A 24,468-nucleotide genomic window follows, 5' to 3' on the forward strand; every position below is an offset into this window, starting at 1 on the left:
TGCAATTATCTAAAACAGGGTGGTTACAACTGACATCATGCGATGTTCGCTCGAGCTCTCAATGCATTTCAGAAAAAACATAACTTTTATAGTTAATATTCGTCATCACTGACGTCACACTTCGTGGCAAACTACAAAAACCTACTTGGGGATGTGATAGGCTTACAGAGAACATCTCAGTATACGTTCAATATTAACAGGGGTAGTGATTGGGTCTCTAACATCAGGTGGACAACTAAGCCCTCCTCTAGTGCAAGTAATCTTCATTGTCATAAAATACATGATGATTCATTGGTTACACAAACTATAGGGATCTCTGATACGTGGCACTCTACAATTGGTTGGCACGCTTGTACCCTTCTGGAATATTAAACACGTTAGCAGTGCGCAGGCTACTAAGCCATGTGCTGGGAGGCTTGGCCTGGTCATGCCTCCCCACCCAATTGGCCCAACATCTATCATCACTCTTGCGGACTGCCATTCAATTAAGGCTTTGAACTTGGCATTGTAGAAGCTCTCTGTGCCTGAGGATAAAAGGGAGTGTGGCATGGTCTTATCTTCTGGTTTCGGTGTAGCTCGACCCAAAGCTATTCTCATCTGACCATGTGACTGGAGACCACGTTTTCGAGCTCTTCACTGCATATAATACTATTAAATGATGAACTCTTGCCACTTTCAGTGTTTTTCCATTTCACCTCAAACAGAAGTTTGTTTCTTTCTCATGTTCATGTAACTACTTGATGGACAACCAGGCTCACGTTGGCCACGACTCTTGGTGCTGGGCCAGCCCAGCCAAGCCTTTCTTGAATTTCACTTTCGCCATTAGCTATTTTCCAACTGCGCCACACTCAAACCTTTCCATACACAGGGTTTCAAGCCTTGCTAAAGTGCATCGTGGAACATCCAGGTTCTATATACTCCTATGAATATACATTGGCGCATCACCGCAATATATTTACTACATAGCCAGCCTTAAGATCGCTTTGTCTACTTGCTTTACTGCATCTGTACAACTGTAAAATGACTTTGCATTTTCTTCAGCGTTTCCTTGCATGAGCACCTTCATCTGGAGCCTGAAATGTTGGTCATCCTTGACACCTCCTCTTCGGATCTTATATGTTTGTTCTTTTGTCTTGTGTCTCTTTTCAAGGCACTGCAGTTCTGCTTCGCATGACGTCACCATTCTTCTTTCTCACTTGTTTTCACACTTCTTCCTGGGACTCTGTGCAGAACAGCATTATTTCTTCGTGAATGCATATAGGGTTTTCTCTGTGGATACCTTGAATTCTTTGCGGTTTAGGCATCCTCACTTGTACTGCACGTGTCGCAATTTCCGGTTCCTAACATATAGGCAACATGGGGGCAGAGCTCTTGAATGGGGCATTTGGCTCTTCCTCCAAACTCGCTTTGAAAATGTGTTCATACCCATAACATCTAATAGCTTGATATGCTAAAAAGTTGTTTTCTTTGATATTCTTAGTTGAATGTTCTTAAAACCACACATAGCAACACGCTGTAGGTTTGTGACGAATCTACAAACCTAAGTCAGTTTATTACACAACTTCTTTCATTGTGTTTCTTAAAGCACTGAAAAAAGCACTGAAAATAAAGTGGGTAAAGAGATATTTTGCCTTTTGCATCTTCTTGTTTTGCATTCAGGATGTGGAAAATAAAAGGTACACTGATTTTATTTTGGCTCATATTGTCATGAGGCTTTACTATGTAATTTGTGTATTTTGCAAGTAACCTCTATAGTACAGTATTATTGTTGGTCTTGACACCCAAAATTTAAATATTTGCTCCAAGTAAAGCGTGGAAGAAGGTGGCCATGCCCAAATTGGAGTTGGTTAAAATCCCTGCTTCGCTGTTTAGCGTGTGTGGTCCCAGGCAAATAATGTAATCTCACACTTCACTGCAAAAATGTAAGTGCTTATAAATGATTATGTTTACACCCTTACAATAGGTCAGTTTTAATATGTGTACGGACAAATTGGTGTACCCTGGTGCTCCTCTGCTAGTAGCCTCAATACTGTCACATAGAATTGCATTATTGCTGCACTGGCCCTCCTCCAGTCTCGTACCACTTGATTTGACAGGCATAGTCTCACCAGCCAGTCAGTGCACCCGATATTCTAGTATAGCGCACTAACTGTGGTAGAACTAATATTACATTTTCTCCCCTGTTGTTCCCAGCCAGTGAAGTTGCTTGGGCTGTCAGAGTACTGTCCCAGACTCTGCTATGTCCTGTTATGCTTTGATATTGTCTTTCATTGCACACCATCTGTCATTTTCACACTTTCTAGAACCTTCAAGATCCGCAAGAAGTGTGTTTTTTCAGACTTAAAGGAGAGTTTGCTGATTGTAACAATGAAGCTGCACAAGAATATTCTAATTACAAAGAGTAATGAAGTCTGATGCCCCCCTAAAAAGTAAGTTTGCTACTCCTCCACTGTCTCTGAAGTTAGCGCCTCCCCCAACATTTGAAGAGCTAGCCCGACTACATTTTAGCCTAGGTTTACCCCTGGATATGTGAACTTGCATTTTGTTAAGCAAAGAGGTGAGGGAAGCCTTTCCCGAAACTGTCGGTGCTAAAGTTTTACTGTGTTTGTTCAGAAAAAGGAACTTAAACAAATGCAGTAAAACGTTATAGCTGGTACTTGCAAGAAAGACTTCCAACGCCATTCTGCATTTTGCACTTTAAAATATACTATTTCATAGTTGGTCCCCACACCAGACCATGGGGGGGTAGAACAGTGGGGGTGGAGCCACCAAGTTTGCCCCGCCTATTTGCTGAAGTGGCCACTCCCATCACACCTTACCCCCCCCCCCCCCCCAAATGTAGGTTTCCTTGTGGCACTGAATGATGGTGTTCATCAGCACTCGGATGTCTTCAGCTGAGGCCTCCTCTCGGCCACGAGCCTGAGAAAGCATTCCCGCTCGTGCCAGGCTTTGCAAAGACAACACTTGATGAAATGCGGAACCAATTTACACGTGACTTCCCAGACGTGCAATCCACGTGATGAAACGGGGAACGAGCGTTTCTAGGGTCCTTTACTCGAATGGGAACTAGACACTACCCTGCTGCCAAGGCGGGGAGACTAGAGGAAGCAGAGAGCGATATTGACAGGGTAGGCATGAGAAGCGGCAGACGGTGACTGGCGCGCCACTGGAACCTGGCACAGGCGGCAGGTACGAAACTATAGCATCTGCAGTTGGATAGGGGGAGCCGGGAGCAGCAGAGCTCTGTGGCCGCTGTGTTCCGTTATCAGAGTGTTGTACACGGGGTACCTGATTATGCGATACTCCTATACGATGGGACAAGCACCCTCGTAGGTGGAACAAATACCCGATTAGAAAACAGATAACACATATCCTAAAAGTCACTACCACCTTCACAGCCACCACCTTTCAATGTTCGCAGTCCTCAGCAGCAGACATTGAGTGCAGTCGGGGGCTGGTGGTGGGGACAAAGACTGTTCAGATGGCTCGTGATGTGGGCAAGATCCAGCATGCCCGTGGCCGCAGTAGGCGGTCTGCTTTGGTAGTTATTCGCCCGCCGCCCACATTGAGATATTCCGACCATCTGTTGTGATTTTGGGGCCAGAGGCACAGACAACTGTCGGGGCTCCCCTCGAACCCAAAATATGAAAGTATCTTTTGTTTCCCCACTTGTCAATGATTGCTTTAAGGTATACAAGCTGCGGTATAGGTGCAGGCACCCCTGCAGAGAATGGGCGTATTGGCCACTTTTACTGCCTAAAAATTGACAAATGCTCCCAAAAAAGATACTCCCAACAAACCCATAGGTGTATGTCCCTCTGCTTGTACATGCACTGTATACATAGAACCACAGAAACACTCTACTATTATTACTGCCTGATCTAAAGAGGTACCAATTTATTTTTTAGTGTGTATTAATAAGTAGTTGCAAAAAACATTTCTGTTAAAGTTAAAAAATGTTACTCACTTCAAAATTCGGAATGGCCTTACATTTGTTCTCAGTATAAAATACTCCCACTTCAATATTCTATCGGAAGCACTCGATGCAGGACACAGATCGGTAGCTGTTTGGGAAAGGTATACGGCCACAGGCCTCAGATTAGCTGCTTCAATGAATGTACACTGGATGCAGAGGACAGATAAACATTTTGTAGCATAAAGGATACAGACTAGAATTGATCAAAAGGTGCATATATCTGTTCATAGAGTGAGCTACGAAGGCCAAGATTTACAAGTAGTGTTGTCATAAACGAGCAAATAAACATCTGGCGTTGAGGTGTGTAATATACCAATGGTCACTATGATTTATATATGAATCAACACAGCTAAAGCACGAGTACGTGTGGGTGTAATTTTTTTTAATTTTTTTTTTATTTTATACGAAACCACTAAATACGGTTACAGCTGACAATTTTGAAATATTTGTGGACTAGTAATTTAGACGCTCAGAGAAAATTAGTTCCTTAGGATAAAACACCTGTGGCAAGGGGAGAAGCTGATATTTGACTCTAGTCTGCAATTTCTACACTTGAGAGCATTCCTGGTTCTTGTCTTACACAGCAAGTTGCAATTATTTGTGAGTTGCTTTCATGTACTAAGACTAATCTGTTTTGTAGCGCTGACTTGGAATGTACTCAAATCACATGATAACCCAATATGACAATATTAAAAAAGATCTGAAAAAATGTGCAGAATTAAAACAATTGTATCCTCCTAAATCGAAGTCTGCAAGTACCATAGTACTAATTTAGATGAGCCTAAAAGAGTTCCTCTGTATTTTAAATAAACACAACAGAAGAAACTGTAAGTTTTTGTGTTTTTGACACATGATTGCACATTAATATTGTTGATGTGAAGACCATTTGAAATGATAGAAAAGTCATGGTTTTGTGTCAAATGAGTAGACCCAAAATTAGCCTGCCAGGGTGCTGTATGTGTATTATCATTTGGTGCATGGCACGTACATAGGAGTGCTCTACAAGAGTATTCAGTAAAAGGGGTGATATATATGTATATGCTAGGAACAGGGTTGGCCAACCTGCTGATGGCCATATATTTTAGTCTGCAACTCCAAAGATTTAGAAGCTCGATACATTTACTCACCTGTTACTTTTATAAGACCCCTTACATTCAAATTGCCCATGGTAAACACCTTCTAGTGCACTCCTGCCATAGACCTTGTATCACCCATGAAGTAAAAACGTAGTTGGTATGATATGCCCAGCAGCATATTATAAGAATGCCAAGTGAACAGGAAGATGGTCCCTGTATTCAGAGACATGTTAATCGGAGGACAGAAGGGGCACATGCCCCACGGCTTCACTTTGAGGGGAATCCCCCCACCTGTTTTGCTTAATGCAGCCAAGAAGGTAGAACGCTTATTTTATTTAAAGAACACATTCCTTGATTTTCTAGTGTCGCTCATGCTCGCTGCATGACAGTTGTTAACTGATTTTTTTGATTTAACCAATGAATCTTGTGATGCATTCTGTGCTAACTATCGTATGAACAGTGTGTGTTCGCTGTAGCACAACTTTGTTGTGATTTTACCTTTCTTTTAGGAATGCATTGATCACACGCAGTAACTATAGTTGAAATGTATATTTATAAGATTGAGTGCCATGATGTTTCATGAGGTAGCTCATTGTGTTAATCACATGTTGGAAAGATCCGTTTTCATCTGCTAGATCACGTTTCCACATCCTGGCAAAGTAGATTTCGCCTATACTCTCTGCGTTTAACTAACATGAGTATACTAACTGTGGTGATAATAACCACTGTGTTTAAAAAAACATACTTGCACCAGGCAGTGCTGGTTATTAAAACTATCATATATGGTGCAGTGCCTAAAGAACAATCCCTCCAAACAAGGTTTATAAAAACTGAGCAGACTGCTCCAATGAAGACCCACAATGATCATTTTAAATGGGGCGGATTGGGAAATGGTGTCATTCATTTTAGTTTTTCACCTCATTTCCTGCTGTAACAAGGCAGAGTAGTGCACTTCCATGATAGCCCCCAGTTTTCATAGCTGCAAGGCAAGCTTGTCCTAACTTGCCTGTACGTTTTTGATTTTTTGGTCTGGTTTATTTTCAATTTGTTTGGGACACAATACTTTTCCAAGATGACCGGTTGGTCCTTGAAAGCATTCCTAGTTTTGGAAATCGCCTCAGTCGTCTGTGTAATATCAGCAGCATTGCCATCTCTCTGGTTTTAGAGACTTCCAAGATGACCCCAGATATGTCATTTTGTTAAAATGAAAAGAGGATCAGTGCTTGGCCAGTTCTTGTGAGTAGATGGGGGGAAAGTGGCACTGAGTTTTCCTTTTTTGTTTAGTCTCGCTTGTATTTCAATATTGGTATAGAATCGTCATTTAAAATTAAGATGTCTTTCTAGGACCATGTTATTCAATTTTCCAGTCTTTCTTGATTGTACCAGGTCAAATGGAAACATCCCAAGAAATAGATAGCTGGCAGTCCCTGATTCTTTTGTTACTTTTTTGATTTTACATGCAAGTATAACATTACTTTCCATTAGCTGTTGGAGACATTAGGTGAGAGATTTTAGACTTACCTTTGGTAGAATTGTGTTGGTTTTATAGCGTCTGAGTTTCTGTATTTTTGTGATTTTACAGAAGCCTTGGTAGACAATTTTAAATTGCATCTTTATAGGTGGAAATCGTTATTGAAGCTTTATTAGAAATGCACTGTGTGGGAAAGCTTGCTTGGCAGTTATGTTTTTTGCTGTTTTAGACATCACGCGTGCAAATAAGGCTAAGAACTACAGTTCCCAAGTAAACTGTAGTTCTTACACGCGTTCTTTAAGACACGTCAGGGGTGCTGGTTTGTGGCGGTTCATGGCAGGTGAGTTTTACGGACTACTGCCTGGTGAATAAACTTCTTGTATATCCTACTCCTTTTAGATATCCTTATTGTTAGACAGCTACATATGGACAAGCAACTTGATTTAGTTGCTGCCACCCAGCGAAATCACAAGTCACGGCTCAGTTCCTTGGCTGAAGATAGCCTTCCAGTAGATGGATTAGTCCAGACAACTGGTAACGAAATTAAGGAGTTGAACAAGCCACTTTCTGGCTGGAGCTCAACCCTCACCAATTCACTAGGTGAAACTACTGTAGTCCAATAGGATAGTGGGTCTCCTGTGCAATGTTCTATTTCTCATAGGAATGACATTAGCTCTAGCCCAGCTGAAATAACCTCAGGTGATTTACTGAAATGTTGTTTACTAAACATTCGATCATTAGTGAAACATGCTACTGAAATATCAGATTTTATTTCTGAGCAGAACCTTGATGTTTTATTTTTGACTGAGACATGGATGAACAAAACACACCACACCATGGCGATGGCCACGTCAGCAGGCTACTCCTTTCTCCATAGTGATCGTGAGGAGGGTGTGGGTTGGGGGGGAGTTGCTGTTCTTTTCAAGCAAAAGTTGAGGTTTTATACCTCCATTCCAGAACTCGACCAATGCGGATAAAATTAAACATGAATCCTACTAATTCGCTCAGCATTTTATTATTGTATTGTCCACCTAGACCAACGCCACTTTTTGAAGAGCAACTTCTATCTCTCGTCAGCGGTGCTTCTAAAGACACTACTGCTTTTTATTATTTTAGGAGATTTTAACCTCTGGGAAAAAGACCTGTTGGATCAGGAAGCCATGGCTCTAAGGTTAACCTTGGAATCCATTGGCTTGTCTCATCCTCAACTCCTATTGGGGCAATATGTTGGTTTGGCTTCTAATAAAAAATCAGAAGACAATAACCTCTGGAAGAATGTGTCTGGTCAGACCACCCTCATGTATTTTGAAGTTCCTTTGCCTATTCAAGATAAACCTTTATAAATCTGACCAGATCTGCGTTTTCCCGGAACTGCAGGAAGGTGTCTAGTGAGGCTTTTAGTACTCGAGTTTTACCACCTTCGGAAGACTACTTGCCGCTTGATGATTTTCTCGCATCCTTTAGAAATGAAACAAATCAAGCTTTTGACTCCCTAGCTCCTTTTTTAAAACCTGTAAAATTGAATAAAACCATTAGTCATAATCAGCGGTTTACTATTGAGGTGCTGCAAGCTAGAGGAGCTAAACGTAAGGCCGAGCACTGCTGGAGAAAACATCAAACGAGTGAATTAGCTACTATCTATAAACAGATAGCGAGAGTTTTTAAACAAGAAGTATTTAAAGCCAAAGCAAATAAAATAAATATGAGAGTGGAGCAGTCTAAATCAAAGGAACTATTTACTGTTCTGCAGGAGTTAAAAGGGTTACCAGTCAAGACTACTATGCTTGAAGATAATGACTTGTGCCAGGCCATCCATGGTGGCTTTACTAAAAAAAAAAAAAAATGAAACCAGCAGGCTATTAGAGATAGGGGGAACTTGTTTCACAATGCTAATATTCCCGAGTTTACCCATTGCTACTGCTGGGCAGAATCCTGTGCATTGCCCTTAGGGACCACTACACACAATTAAGACAACAGATGGCAATACAAGTTTTACCTTTGGTACAAGCCTGTACTACTATGTTAAAGTGGTAGCAGTAGCGGAGCAGCCAGGCTTATCTCAAGAGTATATGAGCAGTAGCAGAGATTACACAAAGGGACCACATTTGCTGTGACTCAAGCAAACACTGACTCAAGGTTTCAGGTAGAAAACTATAAGTACATTTATTTTTAAACCATTTGTTATAAACGCAACACTTCTATTAAATTCAAAACCACACGTACAATATACTACGACTAAGCAATTCACGTTGTACGGTATGACTCAAGGTAAGTACCCTGTGTTTGAATGGATCGCTGTTATGAAACAAGACACGTTACCGTGAATACGATTGCGATCACTTTTTGACAGTTCGGTCTACTAAATAAATGCGTATCCGTGACAAGAAATGCTACCGAGGCAAAAACACACTTAGCACCTGAGATACCCAGAGGGAGTTGGAGGCAAAAATCACAGGCAATATTATAGTTCGGCAAACAGAATCGAAGAACACTCCTAGACAGGAATTCAAGAGTCAAAGGGCCGGAGCCAGGGTCAAGTGACACCGGGTGCCTGTTGTTGAGGATCACACAGTCGACCAGTTCACGATTCAACGTAGCCAAGAGTACTTTGATATTGTCAATGTTCGGAAGCAAAAGTTTTATAAGAAGGAGGGTAGACGAGGGCAAGCCTTGGAGATGAAGAAAAGGTATTCGCCCTAATTCCTCAAGCAGAACACAGTACCTTATTCAGTGGAGAGGCTGAGGCCTTGGCAGTTGTTCCTGTTGGTGTCCTACAGACCCACGGTTCCTGGAGCTTCGATGTGAAGGAGGACGTCTGAAGGGGTCTCCACCACACAGGGATGAAGCCAGCAGCAGCGATGACGAATAAAAGGTGCGCTCCTTAAAAACAGGAGAGGCTCTTCAGATGGCTATCCGGATCACTACAGCAGTGTGCAACGATTTTGACCAAGGAGAGGATCCTCTGGCTGTAGAAGATGAGCTGGTTATCCCCACCAAGCTCAAGGGAAGAAAACTACGGACTGGATTTTATATGGTCGTCGAAGGGTAGATGACTCAGGACTGCAGCAGGGCTTCACCGGGACAGGGTAGTTGCAGCAGTCGACTTCTTCTCCGCTTCTCTTTGGTTCCTTGTAGTTCCAGTGGCGACTCTCTGACCTCTAGCCCAAGAGACTTTTTATTTTTTATTTTAATGCGAAAAAACCCCCATTCACACAGCCTGGCTGTCAATCACACAGCAGGGGGGTTGTCCAGCCCGGAAAACCACCTCAGCCAATCATGGCAAAGTGCGACTTGGGTTTCCTAGGATACCCTGTGCAGGGGGTGACTACACCCCTCCCTCACATTCAGCCCACCTAGACACCCAGAAGCTTGCCAAAAGATGGTGAACAAAGGAGGGAAACCTGGTTTGCCGCGCAAAGTAAGACACAAGAAGGACTTTAACAAAAAGAAATGGCGAATAAACCCGAACGGAGCCAAAAGAAAAAGTATTTGGTCAAGCGGGTTTAAGTTTGAGGCTAATATAATAGCCTAAAACAGAGGTCACCAAACAGTCAATCGTGGGCGACTAGTAGCTCGCCTGAGCCTCTTCAGTCACCCGCGCTGGAAATACTGAAAAATAAAGACTTTTTAAAGTTAATTTATTCAATGCTGTGTTTTGCGGCTACTTTCCTTGGTCAGGATCCAAACCCTGGTCGCCCCAATTGCAGGCAGGGAGCTTGCCCCCCCCCCCCCCCCCACGACACTGTCTTGCTTAAGCAAGCTGCTCTTGTTTGCCAGAGATGTCAGAGGGGCTGGGGCAGGATCATTGTGACCACACAATGAAAATATCACAGTAGCACTGCCGCTCGCCTGGAAATGTGCAATTTCTTTCATGTGGCTTCTTTCCAAAACCCACTTTTAGTACATTAAGTGATCCATAGACACGCTGTTCAGTAGAAGCCTACCAGGGTAGCTCAGCAGGTTGACAGCCCAATGCGGAGATGTTATATATTCAAAACTAAATGCTGTATCGTATCATATCATAAGTGTTTCAAGGAGCAATGAGGCAAGTGAAGGGGAACAGAGAGAAGACAGACAATGATCCTACTAGGCCAGGTGTCATTCAGATTGCGCAAGTGCATGGGATGGGGGAAGGAGGAAAGTGCAGAGGCGAGGGGAAGGGAACAGTGCAGTACATGGGATAATAAATAAATAATAAGTAGCGTCCGGCCAGCTGGTGGCAGTGCAAGGGTAGTGCAGACATCAGGTGTCATGTGCTAGTGGTGGAACTTTACGGGTAGAGAACAGTCCCCAAGAGCTAGGGTTGCCAGGAAGGCAGTGCAGGTGTGCGACTATGGTGGGGGGCCTGGGCTTGAGAACAGGCGGGATTCCAGGTGACCAGTGCAGTTTCAGTATCGGCCAGGAAGTCAGCAGGGGAGAGGAGGAGAAACGGCAAAAGCAAAGAGAGAGGTTTTGAGGTGCTTCCGGAACCGGAGATGATTGTCCTCAAGTTTCAGGGAGGCAGGGAGGCTGTTCCAGAGGGAGGTCCCAGCTGAGGAAAGAGATTTACCACCAACTCATTGCTTGGAGAAGCAACTGACCCTAAGAGAGTTGGAGGCGGATGAGCGAAGAACTCGAGAAGGAAGATATTTTGGAAGAAGAGAGATCTGAAGGTATTGAGGCACCAGGCCCCAGAAGGCCTTGTGGACAATACAGAGGGTTTTGAACTTAATCCTCACAGCCAATGGGAGCCAGTGCAGAGATTTCAGTCCTGGAGAGATACGATCCAAGGGCTTGAGGCCAAGGACAAGTCTCGCAGTTCTGTTCTGGATAAGTTGCGGAGAGTAGAGGCAGGCAGATTTAGAAAGAGGATGTTGCAATAGTTCAGCCTAGAGAGAACCAGAGCTCTGGAGACAGTGGGCTTCTGGGTGAAGGAGAGGAAAGGAACAATACCTCTGAGGAGGTGCAGCTGGTAGTGTGACTTTTTAGAGATGTCAGAGATGTGAGGAGAGAAGGAGAGTGTGGAGTCGAAGATGACCCCTAGGTTTTTAGCCTCCTAGGTGGGAGCAGGAGGAGGGCCAAGGGATGCCGGCCAGAGAGTGACAGGAAAGGAAGGAGCAGGTGTTCCAATGAGGAGAATCTCGGTTTTACTGGCATTAAGGCAGAGTCCATTGGCGGCACACCACTCCTGGGTGGCGGACAGGCAGTCGGAGATGAGGGAGGGAGAAGAGGTGGCTGAGGGTAGCCTGAAAATCAGCTGAGTGTCATCTGCATAGCACTGAAAGCATAGAAAAGTGCTATAAAATGTGTTTGGCCAGGGTATGGGTTGGGCTGGTTGCTTGCTTATATTCAGGATGGAGGAGGGGATATTTCTGCCTCTGTAGTGAAAATCAAAGTTGGCACCCATGAACCCACAGTTTAATTTCCTAAAAACTGCTGTCAGCACAACAGAAGCATTTATTTGTGATTAACCAGTTTGACAAGCATATAACATTTTTATAAATCTAACCTGTGCTAAAACACAGAGGGGCACACAAATAACAGAGTATTTATGGAAGTGTGAAATGCACATTTGGAAAACAAAAGTGTGCCTAGCATGTAGAAAGCCTGCATAAAGCACAAAGGATTGGCACAAAAATTACAGGATATTTGTGTGGTAGTCCAACAAATATCTGTCTTTTTGAGACAGCTACTAATAAATAATAATGCAACAAAGAGGTTTTTGAAGTTCGTAATATAATCGTGAAGGCATATGTTATTCCATCTGTTTATAGAGAGGAAATAATTGGGCCAAAAGAAATTGGTAAAAATTCAGATGTTTATAAATCTCCCCACCCCGATATCGCCCGCTAGTAGCTCTCCACTGTTGACCTCCACTACAAGTAGCTCTAGCTAACGTAAAGGTTGGAGACCCCTGGCCTAAAACAATACTACGTTTATCTAATATAATCGCGGTAGAAAAGTTAATGTAGATACCACTGCCACCAGCCGAGTCTAAATGTTAAGAGCGAAACAATACTCTGGGAGGTACAGATACAAAGGGATACGAAGTAACCCTTTCCAGCACTCCATGGAAGATGGGGTGTACTGGATCTGTGGTAATTCGACTAAGTAAAGTCAATGGCAACTTTACCCTTTTCTGGGGGACTGGAGTCGGTGGGAAGTCTAAAAGACAACCCTGTGTCACTGCGCTGAAGATGCTGTGTAACACACAAAAGAAGGTGGCTACTGAAGGGGTGTACTCCAGAGTCCACAATCACGAAACAGGTAAAGGACACATGGCAAAACATGGTTGAGTGTGGGGGAAAAGCTCACACTCTTACCAAGTGAAAGAAATAAACTCCAGAAGCCCAGCAAAGCTGCTGGGGGACTCACTAGGTGAGGAAAATTGCCTATAAATGAGAATTCTCCCTAACTGCTGCAAAGAAAGTTAATTTTGCGTCCTTCTCATTCAAAGAAGTTACTGAGAAGGAAGTGATGGAGGTTATACATAGCATGAAACCCACCTCATGTAAAGGGGATATTTTCCTGGCTACGCTGTTCACGGATTTTGCGGAGATACCTGCCCCATGGGTTACTTTTTTTTGTGAATCGCTCTTTTAATGAGACATATGTACCCGGATAACCCCCATGATTAAGAAGAAAAACCTTGATCCAGCTGTTCCCGGAATTAAAGGCCAATCACTATGTGCCATTTATATTAAAGTTAATAACAAGATTACCTATATACAATACCAGAACTTTGTTCAGCGACCAGGATGTCATTTTGCTCCACAATCAGGCTTTCGTGCAAACCATGGGACTGAGACAGCTCTATTAGATCTACAGACGAATATCGTGGGCATCAATGACAAAGGCAATGCAGCGCTACTCCTATTATTGGACCTCTCCTCAGCCTTTGGTTTGATTGACCACGCCTACTGTAATAGCCCCCTGATGGGTACATCCAAGACTAATATAAAAAAGCTTCAAGTAGCTCAGAATGGGGCTGTCCAAGCAATCGACGGACTAGGTCGGTGTTCCAAGATTTTGTTTGCTAAGAGGAAGCTACGCTGGCTTCCAGTTGAGCAGCAAATTAAATTTAAGGGTGCTGTTCTGGTGTATAAATGCCTTCCGTGTAACGCACCCCGCTACTTCTCCACCAGGATAAAAAGAGCTCCTGTAAGAAGGACCCTCCATTCAAATGGTAACCAGCTGTTGCATCAGCTGCAGCCGCGTGTGATCCTCAAGAAGATTGGTGGCGCCAGCTTCAATGCCTGGGTGCCAATTATTGGAACCCTCACCCTCTTGATCTTAAGAGCTGTCTCCATTACTCTTTAAAAAAAAATACTATTGAAGACCATGCTGTTTGAAGTAGGGACATTCTAGTTAATGCCTTTTTTATTTTTTATTGTTATAGCTGAATTTATCAACTTTACAATATTTTATCAATCATTAATTATAACAAAATGAAGGTTAAAAATCACATTATTAAAATTCACAATCCAAAGGCAGATAATGGATAAGAAACAGACAAAAAGGAGAGAGCGAAAACTGGAACAAGCTATAAAATAGTACAATTAAAAAGCTTTCACAAATGTAATCAAGCAGTTCTCAATCCCATAAATTTAGACCAAACTCAAAATAAGTATTAATCTCTATACTATGTACCTTCAATTTCAGCGCATGTAGCATGTTAGTAACACCCAATCTCTGGGAAATAATCTGCCCATTGAATGTCAATGCCCACAATAATTCTGGAGACAACATGCAATATTGTTCTTCGGCTGGTTTCAAGTACTGTATACACAAATAAGATCTTGGCAATACACCAAAAGATGTTTCCTTTTGTCCAGGTGTCTTACAACCTGATGAAAATGTTTGTAGATTTTGTATCAGTCTGTGACAGACCTGAATTTCTTTTGTACACCATAAATTCAGCCTCGCACGCATAAAATCCTTCCGATGATTCGGAGAGGGAGAGCGGCGTAGATAAAGCTCAGGGATGCTGTATCTTTTAGGATTAAGTGGGTACATTTCATGGTGTCGCTATCCTGTGCTCTTACTTATTGTCTGTGTCCAGTCGTATTGGGAAAGTTTAGTTTTAGCTCGCATAGGATTATGAATTAAAAGTTCGAGGAAATGGCATCCTTAAGGGCTTTCAGTACAAGCGCTCTCCATCTTCACACAAAATTATCATCTGAGCTAAACAAATGTTTGGACAAGAAGGCTATCAGTAATTTGGAGTTAAAGGAAACGAGGCACTTCCTAATTAGTGCCATAACTTGCCACTGATATCTTCTGTATAGGGAAATCATTCCTAGTTCGTACCTCATTACTGGTCCAGGAACACAATTAGGAAGACACATTAAGCGCCTCCAATATTGGGATTCTAATTTATTCCAAATATTGTCAGAAGTTGCCTTTTGGTTTCTGATCCATATTAAAGTATCAGGGTCACTTTTTGCAAGTAGAAGTGCACAGATCATTGAAAACTTTCCAAATATTGATGCTTGTGACCTTAATCTATTCAGTTTAAGGTCTTAAATAGAGTGATGCGTCTTATCATCAACACTGTTAGGCAACATTTGTATGCAGTACCCTCTGGGACCACTACACACAACTCTGACTACAGGTATAGGCAACCCAACCTTTGGTATATGCTTGTACTACACCGTTTTGGTAGCATGTTGAGCAGGCAGACTTATCTCAACAGGGGTAAATGTGAGCTGTAGTGGAGTTACATAAAGATTCACAGTTACAGGTATTCAAATAAACTTACACTCAAGGTTTCTTGCATAAACAATGATTAATTTATCAGTCCGTTATAAAGCCGCCTTAAGAAGGGAGCAATATAATAGTAACGCACAAATACACTTCAATGCTGTACACTCTTAGTTTCTAAATCAGTAAAGACCTTTTGGGATGGCCCACAGACACAACCTACAGCCACAGGTGACTTCAATAAGTAGGTTCCTGGGGACATTAATATCTTACTGTTGGCATTTAGAATACTTTTAGTAATTGGTAAAGGTCATTAGAACACAAGAGACCACAAATATTCTTAAGCAGGCAAATACTTTTGGATCCTCCAAGAAGAGTCCTACAATTCAATAGGCTAAGCCAAAGTCAATGGGCAAACGCCTTGTATAGGATGACACACTTCTGGTAAGTAAATAGAAAAGTCTTTGCACAAGTTCTTAGGAGTCTTTGGTGAAAAGAAGAATCAAATGTAGGCCACAAGCTGATTAGACTTGTGAGTGGTAGAAGTTTCAAGCAACTATACAGTAAGAGGTATGTTCTTAGACCTGTTTTACAGTACCTTAGAAATGAAGAAAAGATGCAGCTGATGACTTCTGTTCCTGTGCAGCTCTGCAGATCTCACTGGTCCTGGGCCTCAGTCGTGGGGACAAGAGGGAGGACATCGGGGGACTCCTGCAATGCACTGGGACGGTCAGAACTTGCAAACGGCAAACTTTACTTTCAGTGGCTGTTCAGCTCCTTGCGTCTACCGCAAATAGCAACACAGTGGTTCGTGGCTGTAGAGATGGACTTTCCTTGCTTCTGGGTCCTGCACTCCCTTGCTTCTGGGGTCCAGCACTCTGTTGAGGGGGCTCAGGCCTGGTCAGTCCTGCTTCTTGAGAGTTCGAGGATCTTCTAAATCTCTAGGCCAGCTTAAAAGCAACGCACACAATCTGGGGTTCCTCTCCCTGGCTATACGGTTTCAAACAGCAATTCTGTGGAAATTCAACCAGCTCCGAGATGGATGTCCAGGTGGCTTACTTTGGAGTTGATTGGTCCCACCAACTCAAAGGAAGAAGTCGTTCTTGCACTGGCTTCGCTGTTGATGCAAACTTGGCGTTCCAGCACTGCAGCAGTGCTTCACCGGGCAAACCAACGGTCCAGGAGTTGCAGCAGGCATCCTCTTCAAGTTCTTCGGTTCCTCCGTCCAGTGGTCGACTCTGCCTTCCAAGCCAAAGGACTCTCCTTTTATTCACTTCTCTCCCATTCATTCCAGCCTAGCTGTAGGGAACCCAGCAGGGTGGCTGTCCTAGCTGGACAGTCAGCCGGCCAATCACCACAGAGTGCATTTGGGTCTCCTAGGAGACTAAGCACAGGGAGTTTCGGGCAACTCGCTCACTTCCTACCTACTCCAGACACTCTGGAGCCAGAGGCGGGTTTCACTCGTGAATCCTGGCAAAGGCAAAATGAACAAAGACACCAAACCTGGTTTGACGCGCAGAGTAAATCTCAAGAAGGACCTTTCCACAAAGAAATGGCGGAAAAAGACTAGGTGCCATTTTGACGAAGATGGCTCCCGTGTGTGCTTTACTGTAGCTGTGAACGCAGCCCGCGGTGAATGCACACCATCGTAGTTCAAACAAAACCACTGCCACCAGCCATTCAATTAGAAAAGCGTAACACAAAAAATATGAGAAGCTAGACAAAGGGGATACTAGGTAACCCCTCCAGCACTCTATTGTAAGATAGCGTGTCCAGGGTCTAGAAAGTTACAATGGTAAATAAAGTCAATTTCACTTTACTGCTCTGGGAAACAGTAGTTTATCCCAGAGAAGGTAGTTAAACCTTTGGGAAATCTGGAAGCACGGGGGTAAAATCCACATTAAAATACACAAGAGTGAGTGGGGGGGGAAAGGGTCTCGTTCTCTCCAGGTTAAAAAATTCAAGTCCTCAAAGTTGCTGGAGTGTCTCTATAGTGGAGGGAATTAGCACATTTCTGAGAATTCTCCCTAACAAACACGCACTGATAAGGTAATTCCCAAATAGATGTCTTGATTTACTTAGGCTAGTTCTTTTCCATGCAACAACCACCTTTTTGGATTTTCCTATGACATGTAACAATTGGATGGCAAATCATAACCTTGGTCTTCTCTAGGTTGATGGTAAAATGGTTACTCTGCATGTAATCTGCTAAAGAGTTCAACGAACGCTCTAAGCCCTGGGGAATCTTCGATTACAAAACCAAATCATCTGCATACAGAATTGCTGAAATCAACCTAGTAGCCAACTTGGGGGCATCTGTAAATATCCCAACAAAGGCATTCTGTATATCTGATATGAAAATAATTCAGAGGGCTGAGGCCAGGATACATCCCTGCCTCAGCCCTTTACAAGTATCAATCCGGGATGACAATGCACGTTCAGTTCCAATCTAATTTGCACTTTGGTATTGGCATGCAAATGTCTAATCAGATGAATCAGGTACTCGGGGCAACCAGCTACCATCAGTTTCTCAAACAGTAATTCCCGCAAGACAGAATCAAACGCTGCTTTTAAATCGACAAAGACCAAATTAATTGACTGTTTTCAAAGGGATATGATGCACGATAATTGACTTAATGGTAAGGAGATTTATTCCCGTGCCTGGGATAAAACCTGTTTGAAAGATTTTGCGCAGGGCATATTGTATAGCCCACAGATTGAAATCTGGCAAAAAACTTGCCGGGCGCATCTAGTAGGGCGCTCGGTCTATAGTTGGACGCACACGACCGATCACCCTTCTTAAAATTGGCACCACCACCGAAGATCTCCACGAGTCGGGGAGGCAATTGGTTGTCAAACTCTTTTGAAAGAGTGTATAAAGAATCTGAGACCAGATCTTCGGATGCTGTTTCACACCCAGTTGCTCAAGCAGTCTGGGCCTGGCGCTCTTGAGCCGCTGGACTTCATTATAGAAGATGTCTTCTTCCAAGATTCGCAAATCAGTGTAGCGATTAGACATGGATAAATTCCCAGATACAGAGCTCTCCGGCAGTTTGCACAGGTCAGAAAAGGGTGAGATCCATTGATATTGCGCCACTCCATTAATCTGTTCTGCCAATTAAGTTGAATGCGTTGCTCCTTGTAATAAAGACCACATTTCTGATGTGTTTCTGGAGTATATTGCCCTTAACACCGTCTTGTTGGTAAAGGGTTGCTTTGTGGGTCCTTGTCCAATTCCTATACTTAAAGTTTATTGACTTAATTACATTTTAACACATTGGACTTGGCAATTTAAGGGCTAGCCTCTTCATCCTGCGTAACCCTTTTTGTAAGCCAGAACTTCCACATCAAACGAATGCCTTGGCTTAAAATTGTTCTGCGAGAAAGATTTGGACAATGCAGAAAGAGCTGTAAAGTAGAGGTGTATGGTTCTTCAGGCCACATTGAATGTTAAAGTTTGAATAAAGATTGTGCATTCCAACGAAAGAGGGAACAGGCAGTGTTTACATTGAGTTACTTGATATCTTTGCCGCCAAAAGTCAGATTTACTGTAATTCATGGTCCATTTTACCATTATTAACTCATGGTCACTAGAGACCTGAGGTATGACTCCAAATTGTTTGAAGATATAATCTATAACTGATTCGCTCCTGCCACGTCAGCATGTGCTTTGAGGTGGCATGTCTTTATCGAATACTCCATTCAGCATCAAAAAATTACAGTCTGTCACAAGTCTTAACCATCGTTGGACACTCATGTTTGGATTGGAGCTACTAGCAGGAAGGCATTGTAAATTTAGGTCACCCACTAAAAATATGTTAGTAATCTCTGGGGCTTGCATGATCATATCCAGTAGCTGTTGTAGATCTTTAAAAAGTTTTTGATCGGAAAGAGCCACTGGATTGCGGCATATGTTAAGCAAGGCTATTGTTTTATTCTGATATTTTATTCTGACTAACTGCAGATGGTGATTGGGCATTGCCCACGGAAAAATCTGAAATCCCTCCTTACTCTCCACTGCAACCAGAAGTCCAGAAGAGGGTCGACCCTTTTCATTACTTCCAGCTGGATTTAAAATGATTTCATAACCATCCCACTGAGGTTGCACACTCAGCCCTGTTTCGAGACAAGCAAGTATTTGGAAGTCCGTTAGCAAGCTGGCACTAGACTGTAGCAAATGTTTATAGCCCCAGGTATTCCAACTGCCTAGAGTAATAACCTCCGCATTTAGAGAATCGGTCACAGCGCTGAGTGGTCTTCCCATTGCGAAGGACGGGGGGCCCCTACAAGCTCCATCTTTCGGCCATAAATCTGTATTGCTTTTATCGGAGGTTCATGCGACCCTTGTTGATCACTGCTCTCGTGAGTTGATCAATTTTGAATTGATAGATCTGATGCAAGCACGAAGTCTAGTGCAAAAAGATCTAATTTGGCCTGCCACAGCAGATGCAAACCATATTCTCGCTATCGTTGAGTCTGTCATTCAAGAACTCCACCTTAGTAAGATCTAGATCTAATATCTTGAAGACTAGGAACGTTTTCAAAGATCGTCAGGACTGAAGCGGAAACGGAGCCGACTGACACTTTAAAATAAAGCAATAGTTGTTTTGAGATGACTTGGAAGGTAGAATCTTTTGAGCTCCCATGGGAGTAATTTTATTTTGCTTGGCGTTAAGACCTTCTTTTCTGTGAACTCTTGAAGCTAACCTTGTCACCTATAAGGATGACGGGTTAGTGGAGACTGGACAGTCTTGAATTCCCAATTTGCCTTGTTTTGGTTGTGACAACAATTCCAATTGAATTGAAAAAGCATCTACAGGCTCATTTTATTTGTTTGGGCACGCGCCGACAGATCAATTGTCTGAACTTGTAGTGTTTCATAACGTTTTATCAAACTAATATTTTCTGCATTCGTAGCTTTAGGAGCTATTATGGTCAGAGGTAAGGATGACTGGTTGATAGCACCTGGGCAATCTTGATTTCCCAAGTTGGGTTGTTTGTTTTGTAACAATAGCTCTTCAATAGACGATTTAATGAGCAATGATTGAATTAGCACCTTAAGTTACACTGAGAAGACCTTGCTAGGCTCATTTTGATTTGTATGAACATCCGCTGTCAAGTCAATTGGTAGAGCTTGAGGCTTGTTGCAGTGTTTTCTCAAATTGCCAATTTCTATATTCATAGGTTGTCCGACAGATTTTTTTTGTTAACTACCTTTTTTCAAGCCTTCTTCAGCTATGGCAGCAATCGGTTGATTTAAAGGAGTATGATCAAGAAGCGACAACTTTTTCCCTTTAGAGCTGGTGGAGTTGTTCCTAAGGCGTGCATTGCTTTTAACGCAGGTGACTTGATTTGCGGGAGCTGCCAAGACACCCGTTCCACAAATTGTTTAGCATTAGATTTAGGATGGGAAGATATGTTCTTCAAATTGTGTATATTTTTATTTATATGTTTCTCTCCCTAGAATCACGCTCTGACATTTTTACCTGATTTTCAAATTCAACTGGTTGCATGCATTGGGAGCATTTGCACTCTTTTTGTGAAACTCGGGGCATTGATTTTCCTGGGAAACTACTGGTTTCTTCAAATTCTTTCCCCACGCTTGCAGCTACAGGCACATCACTATTAATATCATCAACTACGATAAGCTTAACATTTAATGGTGACTCTGTCATGGGGCCTATCTCAATCTCTTTCGCATTTGGCAATGCCGAGTTGGCGTGGGAATGTACAGATTGTTCGTGTGTAGTCTCTTCAGGACCTGAAATTACTGGTCCAATGATGTGCATGAATGTCGGTAAAGCACTTGATGACGTCTTGGGCACATTGGAAAAAATCGGGATGTTCGTCTTAACTTGCTTAGGAGAATCATTTTTATTGAACAATTAACTTTTTTCAAGTTTAGTCATCCATTCTACAATTTGATTAGATTGCTGCGTTATTATCTAGCATTTCGAACAGTTTGAATAAGGATGAGATGGAAGTGTTCATTGCCTGAAGGGTGACTTGTATCAATGGAGATATGTACTTTTCTCTCTGGAATTCCTGCAAGGCTACTGGTGCCACGGGAGGGAGTTTCGGTCTCCGAGGAGTAGGGTTAGCAAAGGAAAGGGATTGGTTAGTTTTAGTGTAGTCCCTTTTTTTTCAAATAAAATCTGGGAATGATTTGCACTTGGATTACGTGTGGGGTGCTTATTAAATATGGGAGAGAAACGTTCAGGTATGCCAATAGTCACATTCATTTTACAACTCTCCTCTAGTCATTTCATAGACACACATTCATCGCTTGGAGGATCAATTTCACATGGTTTCATGACGGATGTATTTACAACTGTGCACGGCCCACCCACCATTTCAAAGGTCTGTGAACGCTCAGTGTTCTATGATTTCACATCTAAGGGTGAGCATGCCGTAGCGCATGGCGTACTCACAGCAGCAAAACTCTGCGGCAGTTGATTAGTCCTACTAAAGTCCATAAATTGTAAATGCACGCAGACCAAAACCAGCACTCCGAGATCTGTCAAATCAGGAAGGATCCAAACGAGGATTAGCGAACTCGAGCAGCGTGGACAGCCGAACAGCAACTTTCTTGCAATTTGCTTGGAGTGCCACTTTATAATCTGTTGCTATTGAAACACCTTTTTGGAATGCTTGCCACTTTGTTTTCTGTTTGTCTATCTTTGTGAGCACCCTGAGGCCTACGGGCGAGTGGTGCGATATAAAAAATATAGATAGATTTATTTTATTATGGAAAGGCCTGCACAAAGCCTCCCTTATGCTATTAAATCTCTTTATCCTCACTCCATGCAGTTAATTCCTCCAAGATGACTCTTCAAAAATGGTTCTCCTCATTGTCAATTAGGTGGTATGATCTCACATCAATTGTTGATCCTTTATTGGAAGTGCAGATAAATTTCAGCGATCCGACTACTGCACACTATTTGAAGCAACATGTCAGTACTGTGCCTAGGGTCCACCATTCTTTTCACACTGCGCAGAATTCCGGTCATGGACATTTTGAGCACCCATTACTTTCCCCTCAGTGTTTGTCATAAGACCTGCCTAACTTTTTTCTGTGATGTTTTTCATCTAATCTCCTGATCTCGTTACATGGGATGACGTTGGATGCTGGTTACTCAAGGTTGGGCATTCCCTGGGGCACAAAGCACCAGATTTCTTACAGGTGTTTTTTTTTTTTTTTTTATTTTTTCCTTTGCTTTGATTATCATTTTAAAGTCTATCTTCCCCCTCCCCCCCTGCCCATGTGCTCTTGACTTACTACCCCGCCTGTGTTACGTCACATTTTTCAGCACAGTCTTGATCAAAGATCATGTGTTTTCTGTGGTTGTTCTCCTGCCTTTCTTTAGTTACTATAGGTATCAATGCCTCGTTATCAATTTCTTGTTACACTTCGGACACTAGGCAGAGGCTTCCACATTTTTGCATTTGTTGTGTCCTAAAGGGCCACCCTCAACATGTTGGTGCACTCCTGATTTATGAAAGCGCCCAAGTATTTCCCCTTTTACATTTTTTATTTTGTAAATCCTTTTTTAAGGTTTTCATTCGTTCTCAATCTTCCTAGAAAATGTATTACTCGAGAGTGAATTTTGACCACTTTGCACAGCTGCGGTGCTTGTAAATTTTCCATTTCACATCTACTTTTACATAGAGAAGATGTAATAGATAGTGGTGGTGGTTTCGGGGGGAGGGGTGCTATAAGACCGAACCTCATGCTGAGATGGTATGAGTTTCTTGCCAAGGTCAACAATACTTCTTTGAAGGCGCTCTTTAGTCCTTGACACCTTACTTCAACATTGCAAAAAGTGTGATTCCAGATGGGTCTATATTTACTTTTGATCTGGATAGGTCTCTTCACCACCCCAATCCCCATGTTTTGCATTGAAATCTTCGTAGATCATGGTTAATTGGGGCCTCCGGTCCCCTTTATTGGATCTGTCCATTTGTCTAGCTCTTTCATTATCTTTTTCAATGCTTCAACCTTTCCCAGACGGGCAAATACATGTATTGTCAACGATCTATATATTGTTGGAAAAGACCTATGTATTTCTGCAGTAGTACTGGTTTTCATTCTACACAAGACTTGGCGGACCATGGCACAAGGAACTCATGGGCATGATATGGCATTTATAACGCGCCATACCCAAGTGTTTCAAGGCGCGACGAGGCAATGAAGGGGAAAAGAGGGAACACAGACGACGATCCTACTAGGCCAGGTGACATTGAGATCGCGCAAGTGCAGGGGAGGGGGCAAAGGTGCGGGTGGGTGGAGGGGGGCAGTGCAGAATATAGGATAAGATTCAATAAATTAAAAGTCAGGCCTGATGGTGGCTAGTGCAAGAGTAAGTGCAGACCCCAGGTGTCAAGTGCTAGTAGGGGCTGTAGGGATACAGAAACGGTCTCTGAGTGCAAGGATTGTCAGGGGGCAGTGCAGGTGTGCGACTGGTGGGGAGGGTACCTGGGCCCGAGATCAGAGGGTAGCCAGGTAACCAGTGCAGTTTCAAATTTAGCCAGATCATCATCAGGGGACGGGAGGAGGGGAAAGCAGAAGCAAAGATGAAGGTCTTGTGTGGTTTTTCCGGAACGGGAGATGGTTGTCCTCCAGTTTCAGAGCGGCAGGAAGGCTTTTCCAAAGGGAGGCCCCAGCAAAAGAAAGGGATCTACCACCAACTCACTGCTTGGAGAAGCGACTGACCCTGAGGGAGTTGGAGGCGGATGAGCGAAGAGCTTGAGAAGGAAGATATTTAGGAAGAGCGAGTTGAAGCTATTTAGGTTGCAGGCCCCAAAAGGCTTTGTGGACAATGCAGAGGGTTTTGAACTTAATCCTCGCACCCACTTGGAGCCAGTGCAGTGATTTCAGTCCTGCAGAGATACGATCCCTGGGCTTGAGGCCAAGGACAAGTCTTGCAGTCCTTTTTTGGATGAGTTGCAGAGGGTGGAGAATAGAGGCATGCAGATTTAGAAAGAGGCTGTTGCAGTATTCCAGCCTGGAGAGAAGCAGAACTCTGAAGAAAGGAGAGGAAAGGAAGGATACCTTCGAGGAGGTGCAGCTGGTAGTGCGACTGCTTAGAGACGTCAGTGGTGTGAGGAAAGGAGAGTGGAGTCGAAGATGACCCCAAGGATTTTAGCCTCACAGGTGGGAGCTGGAAGAGTGCAAGAGAGGCTGGCCAGAGAATGACCGGAAAGGAGGGAGCAGGTGTGCCGATGAGGAGAATCTCGGTCTTACTGGCATTCAGGCACAGATA

At 43.1% G+C, this 24,468-nt stretch overlaps 1 protein-coding gene across 2 annotated transcripts in view; it reads left to right on the forward strand.

Annotated features, from left to right (window-relative positions):
• Nucleotides 1-3,066: 3,066 nt before the first annotated feature.
• The window catches only part of FRYL (FRY like transcription coactivator), a 3,055,992-nt gene continuing 3,034,590 nt past the window's right edge, over nt 3,067-24,468 (forward strand). Inside the window, exon 1 of one of the 2 annotated variants that reach the window (XM_069631694.1) lies at nt 3,067-3,189. The gene's annotated coding sequence lies outside the window, so the exon portion shown is untranslated. The remainder of the gene's footprint in view (nt 3,190-24,468) is intronic. The other variant, XM_069631695.1, reaches the window with a different exon arrangement.

The sequence above is a fragment of the Ambystoma mexicanum genome, chromosome 6q (assembly GCF_040938575.1).
Source record: "Ambystoma mexicanum isolate Mex_15411 chromosome 6q, UKY_AmexF1_1, whole genome shotgun sequence".
In the NCBI taxonomy this organism is placed as follows: domain Eukaryota; kingdom Metazoa; phylum Chordata; class Amphibia; order Caudata; family Ambystomatidae; genus Ambystoma; species Ambystoma mexicanum.